The sequence below is a fragment of the Aotus nancymaae genome, unplaced genomic scaffold, assembly GCF_030222135.1.
Source record: "Aotus nancymaae isolate 86718 unplaced genomic scaffold, 86718_ANA_hifiasm-v0.15.2.pri h1tg000016l, whole genome shotgun sequence".
Lineage (NCBI taxonomy): Eukaryota > Metazoa > Chordata > Mammalia > Primates > Aotidae > Aotus > Aotus nancymaae.
Window position 1 is genome coordinate 39,649,239 of NW_026988428.1, and position 14,800 is coordinate 39,664,038.

General features: G+C 44.3%; 2 pseudogenes; both read left to right on the forward strand.

Annotated features, from left to right (window-relative positions):
- Positions 1–9,226: 9,226 nt before the first annotated feature.
- Positions 9,227–9,643, forward strand: LOC105716039 (large ribosomal subunit protein eL31-like; annotated as a pseudogene).
- Positions 9,644–12,898: 3,255 nt separating this feature from the next.
- On the forward strand, positions 12,899–13,218 carry LOC110567219 (cytochrome c oxidase subunit 7A-related protein, mitochondrial-like; annotated as a pseudogene).
- Positions 13,219–14,800: the final 1,582 nt, after the last annotated feature.

Sequence of the window (14,800 nt, forward strand, 5' to 3'; positions counted from 1 at the left end):
CAAAAAAAAAAAAAAAAAAAAAGTCTCTACAAAAATAAAAAACTTGGCCACGGGGCCAGGTGTGGTGGCTCACACCTATAATCCCAGCAATTTGGGAGGCCAAGACAGCTGGATCACCTGAGGTCAGGTGTTCCAGACCAACCTGGCCAACATGGTGAAACCCCACTTCTACTAAAAATACAAAAATTAGCTGGGTATGGTGGCAGGTGCCTGTAATCCCAGCTACTCAGAGTCTGAGGCAGGAGGATCACTTGAGCCCAGGAGGTGGAAGTTGCAGTGAGCTGAGATCATGCCATTTTACTCCAGCCTGGGCAACAACAATGAAACTCTATCTCAAAATAATAATAATAATAACTTGGCTAGGCGTTGTGGCATTTACCTGTAGTTCCACCTACTTAGGAGGCTGAGGCAGGAGGATTGCTGCAGTGAGCTATGATTGCACCACTGCCCTCCAGCCTGAACAACAGAGTGAGACCCAACTCTAAAAGAAAAAATAAGGTAAGTAGAGACTACCATCTCTGCACTACGATGCTTATTACTATTGAAGATGCTCATGACTATTGGGTTGGTCAAATTTGGGACTATGAAACTATAGAAAGTCTGTGTTTTCTTTCTTCCATCAAAAGTCATGGTTCTGGCCGGGCGCAGTGGTTCACGCCTGTAATCCCAGCACTTTGGAAGGCCAAGGTGGGAGGATCACGAGGTCAGGAGATTGAGACCATCCTGGCTAACACAGTGAAACTCTGTCTCTACTAAAAATACAAAAAATTAGCCAGGCATGGTGACACACACCTGTATTCCCAGCTACTTGGGAGGCTGAGGCAGGAAAATCGCTTGAACCTGGCAGGTGGAGGTTGCAGTCAGCTGAGATCATGCTACTGCATTCCAGCCTGGGCAACAGAGCGAGACTCCATCTCAAAAAAACAAAAAACAAAGGAGTCATGGTTCTTATGGACACAGAAATGAGAGAACTAGAATATTCCATATTTCCTCATTTGTTTTATCCTACACGATTTGTTAAACAGTCTCAGAATACCTAGTAATACTACCTTCATCATTATGGTTACTAAAAACATATTTAAACTTTTTTGTAAATGCTATTCCCTTTCTTTTATTTTTTATGGTTATAATGTCTATATATTATCAGATCATAAGGCCATTACATACTATACTCTCTCTTTTGCCTTCATTTAGTCTCATTTCCATGAGTAACTAGTATACAGTACTGACCCTCAGCCCTTATGTTGACGTCTCTCCAGCCAGTTGGTCTCAAGTGCATTCTCCAGTGGATTTCTCAGGAAGGGGTCATGGGAACAATAATCCCTGAGTCCCTGCATGTTGATAACAATTTGTCTGTGCCCATTATAGTTGAAGGTTAGCTTCCCTTTTTTTTTTTTTTGAGACAGAGTCTCACTTTGTTGCCCAGGCTGGAGTGTAGTGGCATGATCTCGGCTCACTGCAGCCTCCACCTCCTGGGTTCAAGTGATTCTCCTGCCTCAGCCACCTGAGTAGCTGGGATTATAGGTGTGTGCCACCACATCCAGCTATTTAATATATACGCTTTTTTTGTGTGTGTCTTTTTGTTTTTTTCTTTTTGTGGAGAATGGGGTCTTGCTATATTGCCCAGGCAGGTCTTGAATTCCTGGGCTCAAGCTATCCTCCTGCCTCCGCCTCCCTAAGGGCTGGGATTACAGGCATGAGCCATAGCACCTGGTCTATTTAAAAAATATATATATGTGTATATTTTTTTTATTAGAGACAGGGTTTCACCATGTTGGCCAGGCTGTTCTCCAACTCGTGACTTTAGGCAATCTGCCCGCCTCAGTCTCCCAAAATGCTAGAATTACAGGCATGAGCCACCACCCCCGGCCTGTTCTTCCTTAAATATTTAAAATACGTCAGCCAGGTATGGTGGCTCATGCTTGTAATCTCAGCACTTTGGGAGGCCAAGGCAGGTAAATCACTTTGAGATCAGAAGACCAGCCTGGCCAACATGTGGAAAGATAGACCCCCCATCTCTACCAAAAAAACACAAAAATTAGCCAGGTTTGGTGGTAGTTGCCTGCTGTCTTTTTCAGATTACAATATTTGTCATTTTGGACAAATGAGATCACTTTATCAGTTTGGATCACTTGAGGTCAGGAGTTCAGGACCAGCCTGGCCAACATGGCAAAACCCCATCTCTACTAAAAATACAAAAATTAGCTGGGTATGGTGGTACATGCCTGTAATCCCAGCTACTTGGGAGGCTGAGGCATGAGAATCACTTCAACCTGGAAGGTGGAGGTTGCAGTGAGCCAAGATTGCACCACTACACTCCAGCCTGGGCAACAGAGTAAGACTGTCTCAAAAAAATTATTTATTCATTCACTTATTTATTTATTTTAGAGATGAGGGGGTCTCACTCTGTTGCCCTGGCTAGAGTACAAGTGCAAGCCACAGCGCCCAGCTTCTTTCATGTCTTTATTTTTTTTTTTTAAGACAGAGTCTTGCTCTGGAGTGCTGGAGTGCAGTGGCATCATCTCAGCTCACTGCAACCTCCACCTCCCAGGTTCAAGTGATTCTCCTGCCTCAGCCCCCAAGTAGCTGGGACCACAGGCGCACACCAACATGCCTGGCTAATTTTTGTATTTTTAGTAGAGATGGGACTTTGCTATGTTGGCCAGCTGGTCTCAAACTGCTGACCTCAAGTGATTCGCCTGCCTCAGACTCTCAAAGTGCTGGGATTACAGGAGTGAGCCACCACACCCGGCCTTATATAATTTTCTTTCTTTTTCTTTTTTTTGATACAGAGTCCTGCTCTGTCACCAGGCACCAGGCTGGAGTGCAGTGGCACAATCTCAGCTCATTGCAACCTCCCCCTCCTGGGTTCAAGCAATTTTCCTGCCTCAGCCTCCTGAGTAGCTGGGACTACAGGCACACGCCACCACGCCCAGCTAATTTTTGTATTTTTAGTAGAGACGGGGTTTCACCATGTTGGCCGGGATGGTCTCGATCTCTTGACCTCGTGATCTGCCCTCCTCGGCCTCCCAAAGTGCTGGGATTACAGGCGTGAGCCACCGCGCCCGGCCTTAACCGACCTATTCTAAATTCTCTTTTCTTTTATGGTAACTTTGTGTGGAATTTAACACATACTCTTCTGTTGCTCACATGTACATAAATTTAATTTTTCTGAAGGATTTGTTCAGATGGCTTTCCTACCTACGCCGAGCTCCTTCTTCTGTCTGTCGTCTTCTGGTAGTGTTCAAAAACATGATGTCTTAAAAAAATAAGAAAGAAAAGAAATAAAAACATGATATCTTGCTCTCTACTCCTACCCCACTTTTGTCTGAATCTACTCTTTCTTTGTCTCTGTTGTCCACGTCCTACTAAGTTTTTGTTTGTTTTTTGAGACGGAGTTTCATTCTTTTTGTCCAGGCTGGAGTGCAATGGCGCAATCTTTGCTCACCTCAACCTCTGTCTCCTGGGTTCAAGCGATTCTCCTGCCTCAGCCTCCCAATAGCTGGCATTACAGGCATGTGCCACTACCCCCAGCTAATTTTGTTATTTTTAGTAGAGATGGGGTTTCTCCATGTTGGTCAGTCTGGTCTCAAACTCCCAACCTCAGGTCTCTACAAAAATAAAAAACTTGTCCGCCTACCTCGGCCTCCCAAAGTGCTGGGATTACAAGCGTGAGCCACCATGCCTGGCCCATGTCCTGCTACGTTTTTTTTAGACAGAGTCTCGCTCAGCCATCCAGGCTGAAGTGCAGTGGTGCAATCTTGGGGCTCACTGCAACCTCTGCCTCCTGGGTTCAAGTGATTCTTGTGCCTCAACCTCCTGAGTAGCTGGGATTTCAAGTGTAGGCCAGCATGCCCAGCTAATTTTTATATTTTTCGTAGAGAGGTGGTTTCACCATCTAATAAAAATACAAAAAAAAAAAAAAAAAAAAAGAAAGAAAAAAAGAAAAAAAAAAGGCTGGGCGCGGTGGCTCGCCCCTGTAATCCCAACACTTTGGGAGGTCGAGTCGAGCAGATCACAAGGTCAAGAAATCAAGACCATCCCAGCCAACACAGCGAAACCCTGTCTCTACTAAAACTACAAAAATTAGCTGGACGTGGTGGCAAGGGCCTGTAGTCCCAGCTACTGAGGAGGCTGAGGCAGGGAATTCCTTGAACCTGGGAGGCAGAGGTTGCAGTGAACTGAAATCACACCACTGCACTCCAACCAGGGCAACAGAGCAAGACTCAGTCTCAAAAAAATAAAATAAAATAAAACAAAATTAAATGAATTAAAAAGAAAACTAAAGGGGAAAAAAACATTTTCAAAGATCTGAAGGGTTGTTATATACAAGAGGGATTAACCAGAGGAGATAGAATTAGACCAGCTTGGTAGAAGTTACAGAGAAACATGGGGTGCAGAGGCTCATGCCTGTAATCCCAGCACTTTGGAAGGCTGAGGCAAGTGGATAGCCTGAAGTCAGGAGTTTGAGACCAGCCTGGCCAACATAGGGAAACCCTGTCTCTACTAAAAATACAAAAAATTAGCTGAGCATGGTGGTGGGCTCCTGTAATCCCAGCTACTAGGGAGGCTGAGGCAGGAGAATTGCTTGAACCTGGGAGGCGAAGGTTGCGGTGAGCTGAGATTGTGCCATTGCACTCCAGCCTGGGCAACAGAGAAACACAACTGATCTAAAATTTTTCTTCCTTCCTCCTTTCCTTTCCAATTATTTTATTTTTGATCACATAAAACAAAATATAAAAGGTACAAAAGAATGTAAAGTCTTGCATTCAGTTCGTCTTCCTAGAGCCAGTTTTTGTGTATTCTTCAAGCTATATTTTAAGCATATATAAGGAGATTTTTAAATTTTTTTAAAGGAATTTAATATGCTTTTAGATAATGAAAGTATTTCTTATTCTTGTAGCAGCAGCCTTGCAATGACTGTCTCAGGCATTTCCTGTCCTGGGGCTATTCAGGGGAAATAAACAAGAAATCATCTGGGGCATTTTTTTCTCTATTTATTTATTTATATATTTATGAGACAGAGTCTCGCTCTGTCGCCAGGCTGGAGTGCAGTGGCATGATCTCAGCTCACTGCCTCCTGGGTTCAAGCGATTCTCCTGCCTCAATCTCCTGAGTAGCTGGGACTACTGGCACCCACCACCACGCCTGGCTAATTTTTGTATTTTTAGTAGAGGCAGGGTTTCACCATATCGACCAGGCTGGTTTCAAACTCCTGACCTTGTGATCCCCCTGCCTCTGCCTCCCAAAGTGCTGGGATTGTGATTCGCCTGCCTCAACCTCCCAAAGTGCTCACAGGCGTGAGGGGGCACAGTGGCTCACCCCTGTAATCACAGCACTTTGGGAGGCCAAGGTGGATGGATCACAAGGTTAGGAGAATAAGACCATCCTGGCTAACATGGTGAAACCCTATCTCTACTAAAAATACAAAAAATTAGCCAGGCATGGTGGCACGTACCTCTAGTCCCAGCTACTTGGGAGGCTGAGGCAGGAGAATCGCTTGAACCCAGAAGGCAGAGGTTGCAGTGAGCTGAGATCGCACCACTGCACTCCAGCCTGGGTGACAGAGAAAGACTGTCTCAAAAAAAAAATTTAGCCAGGTATGGTGGCAAACAACTGCTGTCCCAGCTACTTGGAAGGCTGAGATAGGAGGATCACTTGAGCCCAGAAGGTCTAGGCTGCAGCAAGCTGTGATTGCACCACTGCAAATAATAGGAGATAAAGAAGCAGAAGTATGGACCAGTGGTCTCCAAAACGAGGACCACCTACATTAGGAGGTGTGTGAGAAAATCCATTAGGGTGGGAGGAGAAAATATTAGATATTCAATTTATATTTATCTAATAATGTTTACTAATTTTTAATTTGTGAATTGACAAGGATGTCCTCAACCAACACAAAAGAACAGTAGTCACATCTTAAAGTATGGCACAAGAGGCCAGGCGGGTGGCTCATGCCTGTAATCTCAGCACATTGGGAGGCGGAGGCAGGTGGATCTCCTGAGGTCAGGAGATCAAGACAAGCCTGACCACTGACCAACATAGAGAAACTCTGTCTCTACTAAAAACACAAAAATTAGGCAGGCATAGTGGTGGGCACCTGTAATCCCAGCTACTCAAGAGGCTGAGGCGGGAGAATCATGAACCCGGGAGGCAAAGGTTGCAGTGAGCTAAGATCGCGCCTTTGCACTCCAGCCTGGGCAAAAAGAGTGAAACTCCAAAAAAAAAAAAAAAAAAAAAAAAAAATATATATATATATATATATATATACACACACACACACACACACACACACACACGGCACAAATGCTGAGGAAATAGGTAGACAGTGGTATTCTCTCATTACTCTCTTGTTTTTCTTCTATTTCTTTTATCTCTGCTTTAGTCTTTATTATTTCCTTCCTTCTGCTAGTTTTGAGTTTAGTTTGCTCTTCTTTTTCTAGTTTCTTGAGATATAAAATTGAATTATTGATTTAAGCTATTTCTTTTTTTGTTTTATTTTATTATTATTATTACTATTATTTTTGAGATGGAGTTCTGCTCTTGTTGCCCAGGCTGGAGTGCAATGGTGCGATCTCAGCTCACCGCAACCTCTGCCTCCCGGGTTCAAGCAATTCTCCTGCCTCAGCTTCCCGAGTAGCTGGGATTACAGGCACGCGCCACAACACCCAGCTAATTTTGTATTTTTAATAGAGACAGGGTTTCTCCATGTTGGTCAAGCTGGTCTCGAACTCCTGACCTCAGGTGATCGGCTCATCTCAAACTCCCAAAGTGCTGGGATAACAACCGTAAGCCACTGCACCTGGCCGTTTGTTTTATTTTTTTTGAGATGGCGTTTCATTCTTGTTGCCTAGGCTGGAGTGCAGTGGCACCATCTCGGCTTACTGCTACCTCTGCGTCCTGGGTTTGAGTGATTCTCCTGCCTCAGTCTCTCAAGTAGCTTGGATTACACGTGCGTGCCACCCCACCTGGCTAATTTTTGTATTTTTAGTAGAGATGGGGTTTCACCATGTTGGCCAGGCTGGTCTCAAACCCCTTTCCTCAGGTGATCCGCCTGCCTCGGCCTCCCAAAGTGTTAGGAGTACAGGCATGAGCCCCTACGCCTGGCCTATTTCTTCTTTTGGAAAGTAGGCATTTACAGCTACAGATTTTCCTCTGAGCACTGCTTTCACTGCATCCTGTAAGTTTTGATATGCTGTGATTTCATTTGCTTTCGTCTCAAAATATTTTCTAATATTCTTTGTGATTTCTTCTTTGACCCACTGACTTTCAGCAGATTGAAAACACAAAACCAAAAGTTGGTTCTTTGAGAAAAGTCAGTAAAATTGACAAACTCTAGCACTGAAATGATCCTTTGAAAAAAATAATAAAAAAAGAAATAAAGGAGAAAATTGACAAACTCTTAGGTAGTCTAAGAAAAAAAGAGAGAATACAAATAATTAAAACCAGAAATGAAAATGAAGCCTGGGCATGGTCGCTCAGGCCTGTAATCCCAGCACTTTGGGAGGCTGAGGCAGGAGGATCACTTGAGCTCAGGAGTTGGAGACCAGCCTGGGCGACACAGTGAGACCTTGTCTCTAAACTACGAAAATAAAAAATAGTAATAATAAAATAAATAAAAATGAAGACATTACTACCAACCATACAGAAATAGAAGGGACTATAAGAATACTATGAGTAATCCTATACCAACAAACGAAACCCTGGTTTCAACACTCCAGGATGCCATCACCTAGTGCCATGGGGGTGATGCTGCCACCCCAGTGGCTCCAGAGGATGAAGCATCAAGCCGAAGAGGATTATTCTCAAGGCTTGTGATCTAATGGAGTTTGCCTTGCTCGATTTTTTACTTGCATGGGATTCATCACCTCCTTCTTCTTTCTGATTTCTACCTTTTGGACTGGGAATATCTATCTCATGGTTGTCTCACCAGTGTATTTTGGAAGCACATTGACTGGTTTCATAGATTCACAGCTAGAGAGAAATTTTACCTCAGTATGAATCATTTCTAGTGTCTCACCCATACATAATCTGATTTAGATATTTAGATGAGACCTTGGACTTGGAACTGATGCTGAAATGGTTTTAACCTTTAGAGAGTGTTGGGGGGTGATAGAGTGAATGTATTTTGTATGCCAGAGGTACATGAATTTGGAGGCGGCAGAGAGCAAAATGTTATGGAGTGAATTGTGTTCCCCAAAATTCATATGTTTAAGTCCTAACTCCCAGTGTGACTATATTTGAAGATGGGGCCTTTAAGTGGTTAATTAAGGTTAAATGAGATCATAAGGGTGGGACCCTAATACAACAGGACTGGTGTCTGTAAGAAGAGGAAGGGGCCGGGCACGGTGACTCACACCTGTAATCCCAGCACTTTGGGAGGCCAAGGCAGGTGAATTGCAAGGTCAGGAGTTCGAGATCAGCCTGGCCAACATGGTGAAACCCTGTCTCTACTAAAAATACAAAAAATAAGCTAGGCATAGCGGTGGGCACCTGTAATCCCAGCTACTTGGGAGGCTGAGGCAGGAGAATTGCTTGAACCTGGGAGGCGGAGGTTTCAGTGAGCCGAGATTGGGCCATTGCACTTCAGCCTTGGCAACAGAGTGAGACACTGTCTCAAAAAAAAAAAAAAAAAAGAGGAAGAGACTCCAGAGCTCTCGCCATGTGTGAGCAGAGAAAAGGCCATGTAAGCACACACAGAGAAGCTGCCATCTGCAAGCTGAGAGAGACCTCACCAAACTCAACCCTGTCAGCACCTAAATTTTGAACATCTAGCCTCTGAAACTGTGAGAAAACAGACTTCTTTGGTTTAAGTCACCCAGTCTGTGATATTTTGTTACAGCAACCTGAGTAGACTAAAATTGTATATATAGGAAATTCCAAATAATTTATAAGAAAGCTATTGCCGGGCGCAGTGGCTCAAGCCTGTAATCCCAGCACTTTGGGAGGCCGAGGCGGGTGGATCATGAGGTCAAGAGATCGAGACCATCCTGGTCAACACGGTGAAACCCCGTCTCTACTAATACAAAAAAAATTAGCTGGGCATGGTGGCGCATGCCTGTAATCCCAGCTACTCAGGAGGCTGAGGCAGGAGAATTGCCTGAACCCAGGAGGCGGAGGTTGCAATGAGCCGAGATCATGCCATTGCACTCCAGTCTGGGTAACAAGAGCGAAACTCCGTTTCAAAAAAAAAAAAAAAAAGAAAGAAAGCTATTAAAGTTGTCCCACAATTCCTCGAGCTCTTCCTTTGCAACTTGGACCCGACAGAATGGCTCCCACAAAGAAGGGTGGCGAGAAGAAAAAGGGCCGTTCTGCCATCAATGAGGTGGTGACCCGAGAATACACCATCAACATTCACAAGCGCATCCATGGCGTGGGCTTCAAGAAGTGTGCCCCTCGGGCACTCAAAGAGATTTGGAAATTTGCTATGATGGAGATGGGAACTCAAGATGTGCGCATTGAGACCAGGCCCCACAGAGCTGTCTGGGACAAAGGAATAGGGAATGTCCCATACTGAATCCGTGTGCAGTTGTCCAGAAAACGTAATGAGGATGAAGATTCACCAAATAAGCTCTATACTTTGGTTACCTATGTACGTGTTACCACTTTCAAAAATCTACAGACAGTCAATGTGGATGAGAACTAATCACTGATTGTCAAATACATCAAATAAACTTATAAAATTGCCTTTAAAAATAAAAAAGAAAGCTATTAAAGTTAAATGAATTCAGCAAAGTTGCGTGTTATGAAATCACATTATGAAATTATCAACCCAAAAGGAAGAAGCCAAGGCAAAATTAATGTAGGTAGAGAGTTTGTGTGTGCCAGTCTTAAGGACTACAACCCAGGAGCACAGATTCAAGTTGTCCTGAATATACACTCTGATTAGCAGCCGTTACAAGTGGATTTTTTTTCTTTTCAAAAATTTTTTAAAGACAATATGTTACTATGTGGCCCAGGCTGGTTTTGAATGCCTAGGTTCAATGATCCTCCTGCCTTGGCCTTGCAAAGTGCTAGGATTACAGGCACGAGCCACCTGTGCCCAGCCAGCAGGCAGATTCAAGAGACTAATACACAGTTCAAACGGGGGAGTAGGACATGATTGTTCTTTTTTTTCTTTTTTTTTTTTTTGACAGAATCTCGCTCTGTCGCCAGGCTGCAGTGTAGTGCAATCTAGGCTCACTGCAACCTCCGCCTCCCAGGTTCAAGCAATTCTCCCTCGTTCAGTCTCATGAGTAGCTGGGATTACAGGCACCCACCATCATGCCCGGCTAGTTTTTGTATTTTTTAGTAGAGATGGAATTTCACCATGTTGGCCAGGCTGGTCTGGAATTCTTGACTTCAGGTGATCTACCCGCCTTAGACTCCCAAATTGCTAGGATTACGCCCGGCCTGTTACCTCATTTTAATGTATCTCAGGGGGCCTCATAATTAAAAGAACTTGCATTCTCCAGATAAAAGTTATTTTCTTTTATCATTTCTTCTCTTTCTTTCTTTTTTTTTTGAGACAGAGTCTTGCTCTGTTGCCCAGGCTGGTTTCAAACTGCTAAGCTCAAGCAATCCTCCTACCTCAGCCTCCTGGATTTCTGGGATTACAGGTGTGAGCCACCATGCCCCAACCATAAACCACTTTTTGAGAAGAATCAAAGTAAAACAATAATTGTCTATGAATGACAAAAGACTTTTGGCTTGACTATTCTAGCCATGTTTAATGACACAATTGATAAAGAAATATAGTTATCTCCTCTCGGCCTTAGCGCCATTTTTTTGGAAACCTCTGTGCCATGAGAGCTAAGTGGAGGAAGAAACGAATGCACAGGCTGAAGCGCAAAAGAAGAAAGATGAGGCAGAGGTCCAAGTAAACCGCTAGCTTGTTGCACTGTGGAGGCCACAGGAGCAGAAACATGGGATGCCAGACGCTGGGGATGCCGGTACAAGTTGTGGGACTGCACGCTACTGTCTAGAGCTTGTCTCAATGGATCTAGAACTTCATCGCCATCTGATCGCCGATCACCTCTAGGACCCACCTTGCTTATGACCAAAACTGCCCATGTTGGTCCTTTGCCCTGGACCTGTGACATTCTGGACTATTTCTGTGTTTACTTGTGGCTGAGTGTAACAACCATAAAATAAATCACCTCTTCCGCTGTCTTAGCTGAAGAATTAAAAAAAAAAGAAATATAGTTATCTCTGTAGTATATATCAATTTAACATAATAACCTTAATTGTTGTTGATAACATATATTAAGATATATCAGAATTTTAGGAATTTCAGATAATTTTGAAACATATATATTAATAACATATTTAAACAAATATGACCCAAAGAAAGTTAAACACTATTTCTTGGCCAAGTACAGTGGCTCACTCCTGTAATCCAAGCACTTTGAGAGTAGGAGGATCACTTGAGGCCAGGAGTTCAAGACCAGTCTGGGCAATATAGTAAGATCCCATCTCTACAAAAAAATTTTAAAAAGAAAATATTCATTGGCCGGGCGCTGTGGCTGACGCCTGTAATCCCAGCACTTTGGGAGGCCGAGGCGGGTGGATCACGAGGTCAAGAGATCGAGACCATCCTGGTCAACAAGGTGAAACCTCGTCTCTACTAAAAATACAAAAATTAGCTGGGCATGGTGGCACATGCCTGTAATCCCAGCTACTCAGGAGGCTGAGGCAGGAGAATTGCCTGAACCCAGGAGGCGGAGGTTGCGGTGAGCCGAGATCACGCCATTGCACTCCAGCCTGGGTAACAAGAGCAAAACTCCGTCTCAAAAAAAAAAAAAAGAAAAGAAAAGAAAAGAAAATATTCATCAACCTGGTGGCACACACCTGTATTCCTAGCCATTCAAGAGGGTGAGGCAGAGGATACCTTGAGCGCAAGGAGTTTAAAGCTGCCATGAGCTGCGATTGCACCACTTTACTCCAGCCTGGGCGACAGAGTGAGACCCTGTCTCAACAAAAAAAAAAAAAAAAAAAGCCAGGCGTAGTGGCTCTCACCTGTAATCCCAGCACTTGGAAGGCTGAGGCAGAAGAACCGCTTGAACCCAGGAGGCAGAGGTTGCAGTGAGCCAAGATGGTGCCACTGCACTCCAGTCTGGGTGACAGAGCAAGACTCCATCTCAAGAAAATAAAAAATTTAAAAAAAAAAAGCCTTCTCTTCCTGGTTCTTCCTGGAGTCTGGAAAAGCTGGGTTGAGAGAGTGGAAAAAAAATAAAAAAGTATTTTGGCTTATTTACTTAATACATGAGCACTTTTTTTTTTTTTTTTTTTTTTGAGACGCAGTTTCGCTCTTCTTGCCCAGGCTGGAGTGCAATGGCGCAATCTCAGCTCACCACAACCTCCACCTCCTGGGTTCAAGCAATTCTTCTGCCTCAGCCTCTCAGTAGCTGTGATTAAAAGCATGCTGGCTAAGAGCACTTATTTATTTATAAGTCAGTTTGATACCCATGTAGACAGTATATGAACAGACATATACACCTACACATAAAGATACAGACAGATACAAAGACTTTATAGTTTTTATTTTAGAATTTTAGCCAGGAGACTAGTAAAACTCACTAGTTTAAGAGGACACTTGGGGTCAGGCACAGTGGCTCATGCCAAGGTGGATGGATGGCTTGAGCTCAGGAGTTTGAGACGAGGCTGGGCTACATGGCAAACCGCCGTTCCCTACAAAAAAAAATGCTGGGTGTGGTGGCTTTTGCCCTGTAGTCCCAGCTACTTGAGTGGCTGAGGTAGGAGGATCACTTTAGTCTGGGAGGTCAAGGCTACAGTGAGCCCTGTTTGTGCCACTGCACCTCAGCCTGGGCAACAAAGTGAGACCCAATAAAATAGAAGGACAGCTGGCTTCTCTGGAGTGATCATGCAAGAAGCAGATGCAAGAAGCCAGACTCCAGGTGTCATGTACTATAAATTTAGTGGCTTCACACAGAAGTTGGCAGGAGCATGGGTTTCGGAGGCTTACAGCCTGCAGGGATTAAAGCCTGTAGTTTTCACAGAAGCACCACCTACCATATTTGCCACATCAACTAAGCTGATCCCTGATTCCACTGCACATAATTTGACTGAGAAAAACAAAGTTCCACAACTGCAGAAATCTAATGGTGTGTCTATCCACCTGAAACAAGGCCTGCCTGACCAAATACTTTACCAGACCATGTGGGAGGAATGGTCTACTGCCTGATCACCTTCTGTACAACTTCACAGCCCAAAAACAAATGACAGGCTGCAGAGAACTGGTTTGCTTTTTGGCATAAACCCTTTGCATTTTCATTTTTCTTGTTTTCTTTTATTTCTTTCTTTTGATCTTGGCTCACTACAACCTCTGCCTCCTGGATTCAAGTGATTCTCCTGCCTCAGCCTCCTGAGTAGCTGGGATTACAGGCGCCCACCACCACACCCAGCTAATTTTTTAATTTTTGTATTTTTAGTAGAGACAGGGTTTCACCATATTAGCCAGACTGGTCTTAAACTGCTGACCTCGTGATCCACCCGCCTTGGCCTCCCAAAATGCTGTCATTATAGGCGTGAGCCATGCGACCGGCCGCATTTTCATTTTTCATTGTTTCTGTTAAATCTTTTTTTTTTTTTTTTACTTGGATGGCTTACTTAACATTTTTGCAAGAAAAATAGAAATATATGAAGACAGTATTTTGGTTAGTTTATGAAATGCAGATGATTTGTCAGAGCTCATTCAACAGCTAAAATTATTGTTTAAAGAGGCTGGATGTGGTGGTACCAGCCTGTAATCCCAGCATTTTGGGAGGCCAAGGCTGGCAGACTGTTTGAGCCCAGGAGTTCAAGACCAGCCTGGGCAACATAGAGATACCCTGTCTCTACAAAAAATACAAAATAGGCCGGGCGCCCCAGCACTTTGGGAGGCCGAGGCAGGCAGATCACGAGGTCAAGAGATCGAGACCATCCTGGCCAACATGGTGAAACCCCATCTCTACTAAAAATACAAAAAAATTAACTGGGCATGGTGGCATGCGCCTGTAGTCCCAGCTACTGGGGAAGCTGAGGCAGGAGAATTGCTTGAACCCGGGAGGCGGAGGTTGCAGTGTGCCGAGGTCGCGCCGCTGCACTCCAGCCTGGCGCCTGGTGATGGAGTGAGACTCTGTCTCAAAAAAAAAAAAAAAAAAAAAATACAAAAATTAGCCAAGTGCGGTAGTGGGCACCTGTTCCCAACTACTCAAGTGAGGTGGGAGATTGAACCTAGGAGATTGAGGCTGCAGTGAACTCTGATGGTGTCACTCTACTCCAGCCTGAAAGATAGGGCGAGACTCCATCTCAAAAAAAGAGGGAAAAACTGTTATGGCTTTTTAATTTAATTTAATTTTTTTTTTGAGACAGAGTCTTGCTCTGTTGCCAGGCTGGAGTGCAGTGGCGCGATCTCGGCTCACTCCACCTCCCGGGTTCAAGCGATTCTCCTACCTCAGTAGGAGAATCCAAGTAGCTGGGATTACAGGCGTGCACCATCATGCCCAGCTAATTTTTATACTTTTAGTAGAGATGGGGTTTCACCATGTGGGTCAGGATGGTCTCGATCTCTTGACCTTGTGATCTGCCAGCCTCAACCTCTCGAAGTGCTGGGATTACAGGTGTGATCTACCATGGCTGGCCTGTTTTTTTTTTTTTTTTTTTTTTTTTTGAGACAGAGTCTCACTCTGTCCCTCAGGCTGTAGTATGGTGGCATGATCTCAGCTCACTGCAACCTCTGCCTCCTGGGTTCACGTGATTCTCCTGCCTCAGCTTCCCAAGTAGCTGCTGGGATCACAGGTGTGTGCCACCACACCTGGCTAGT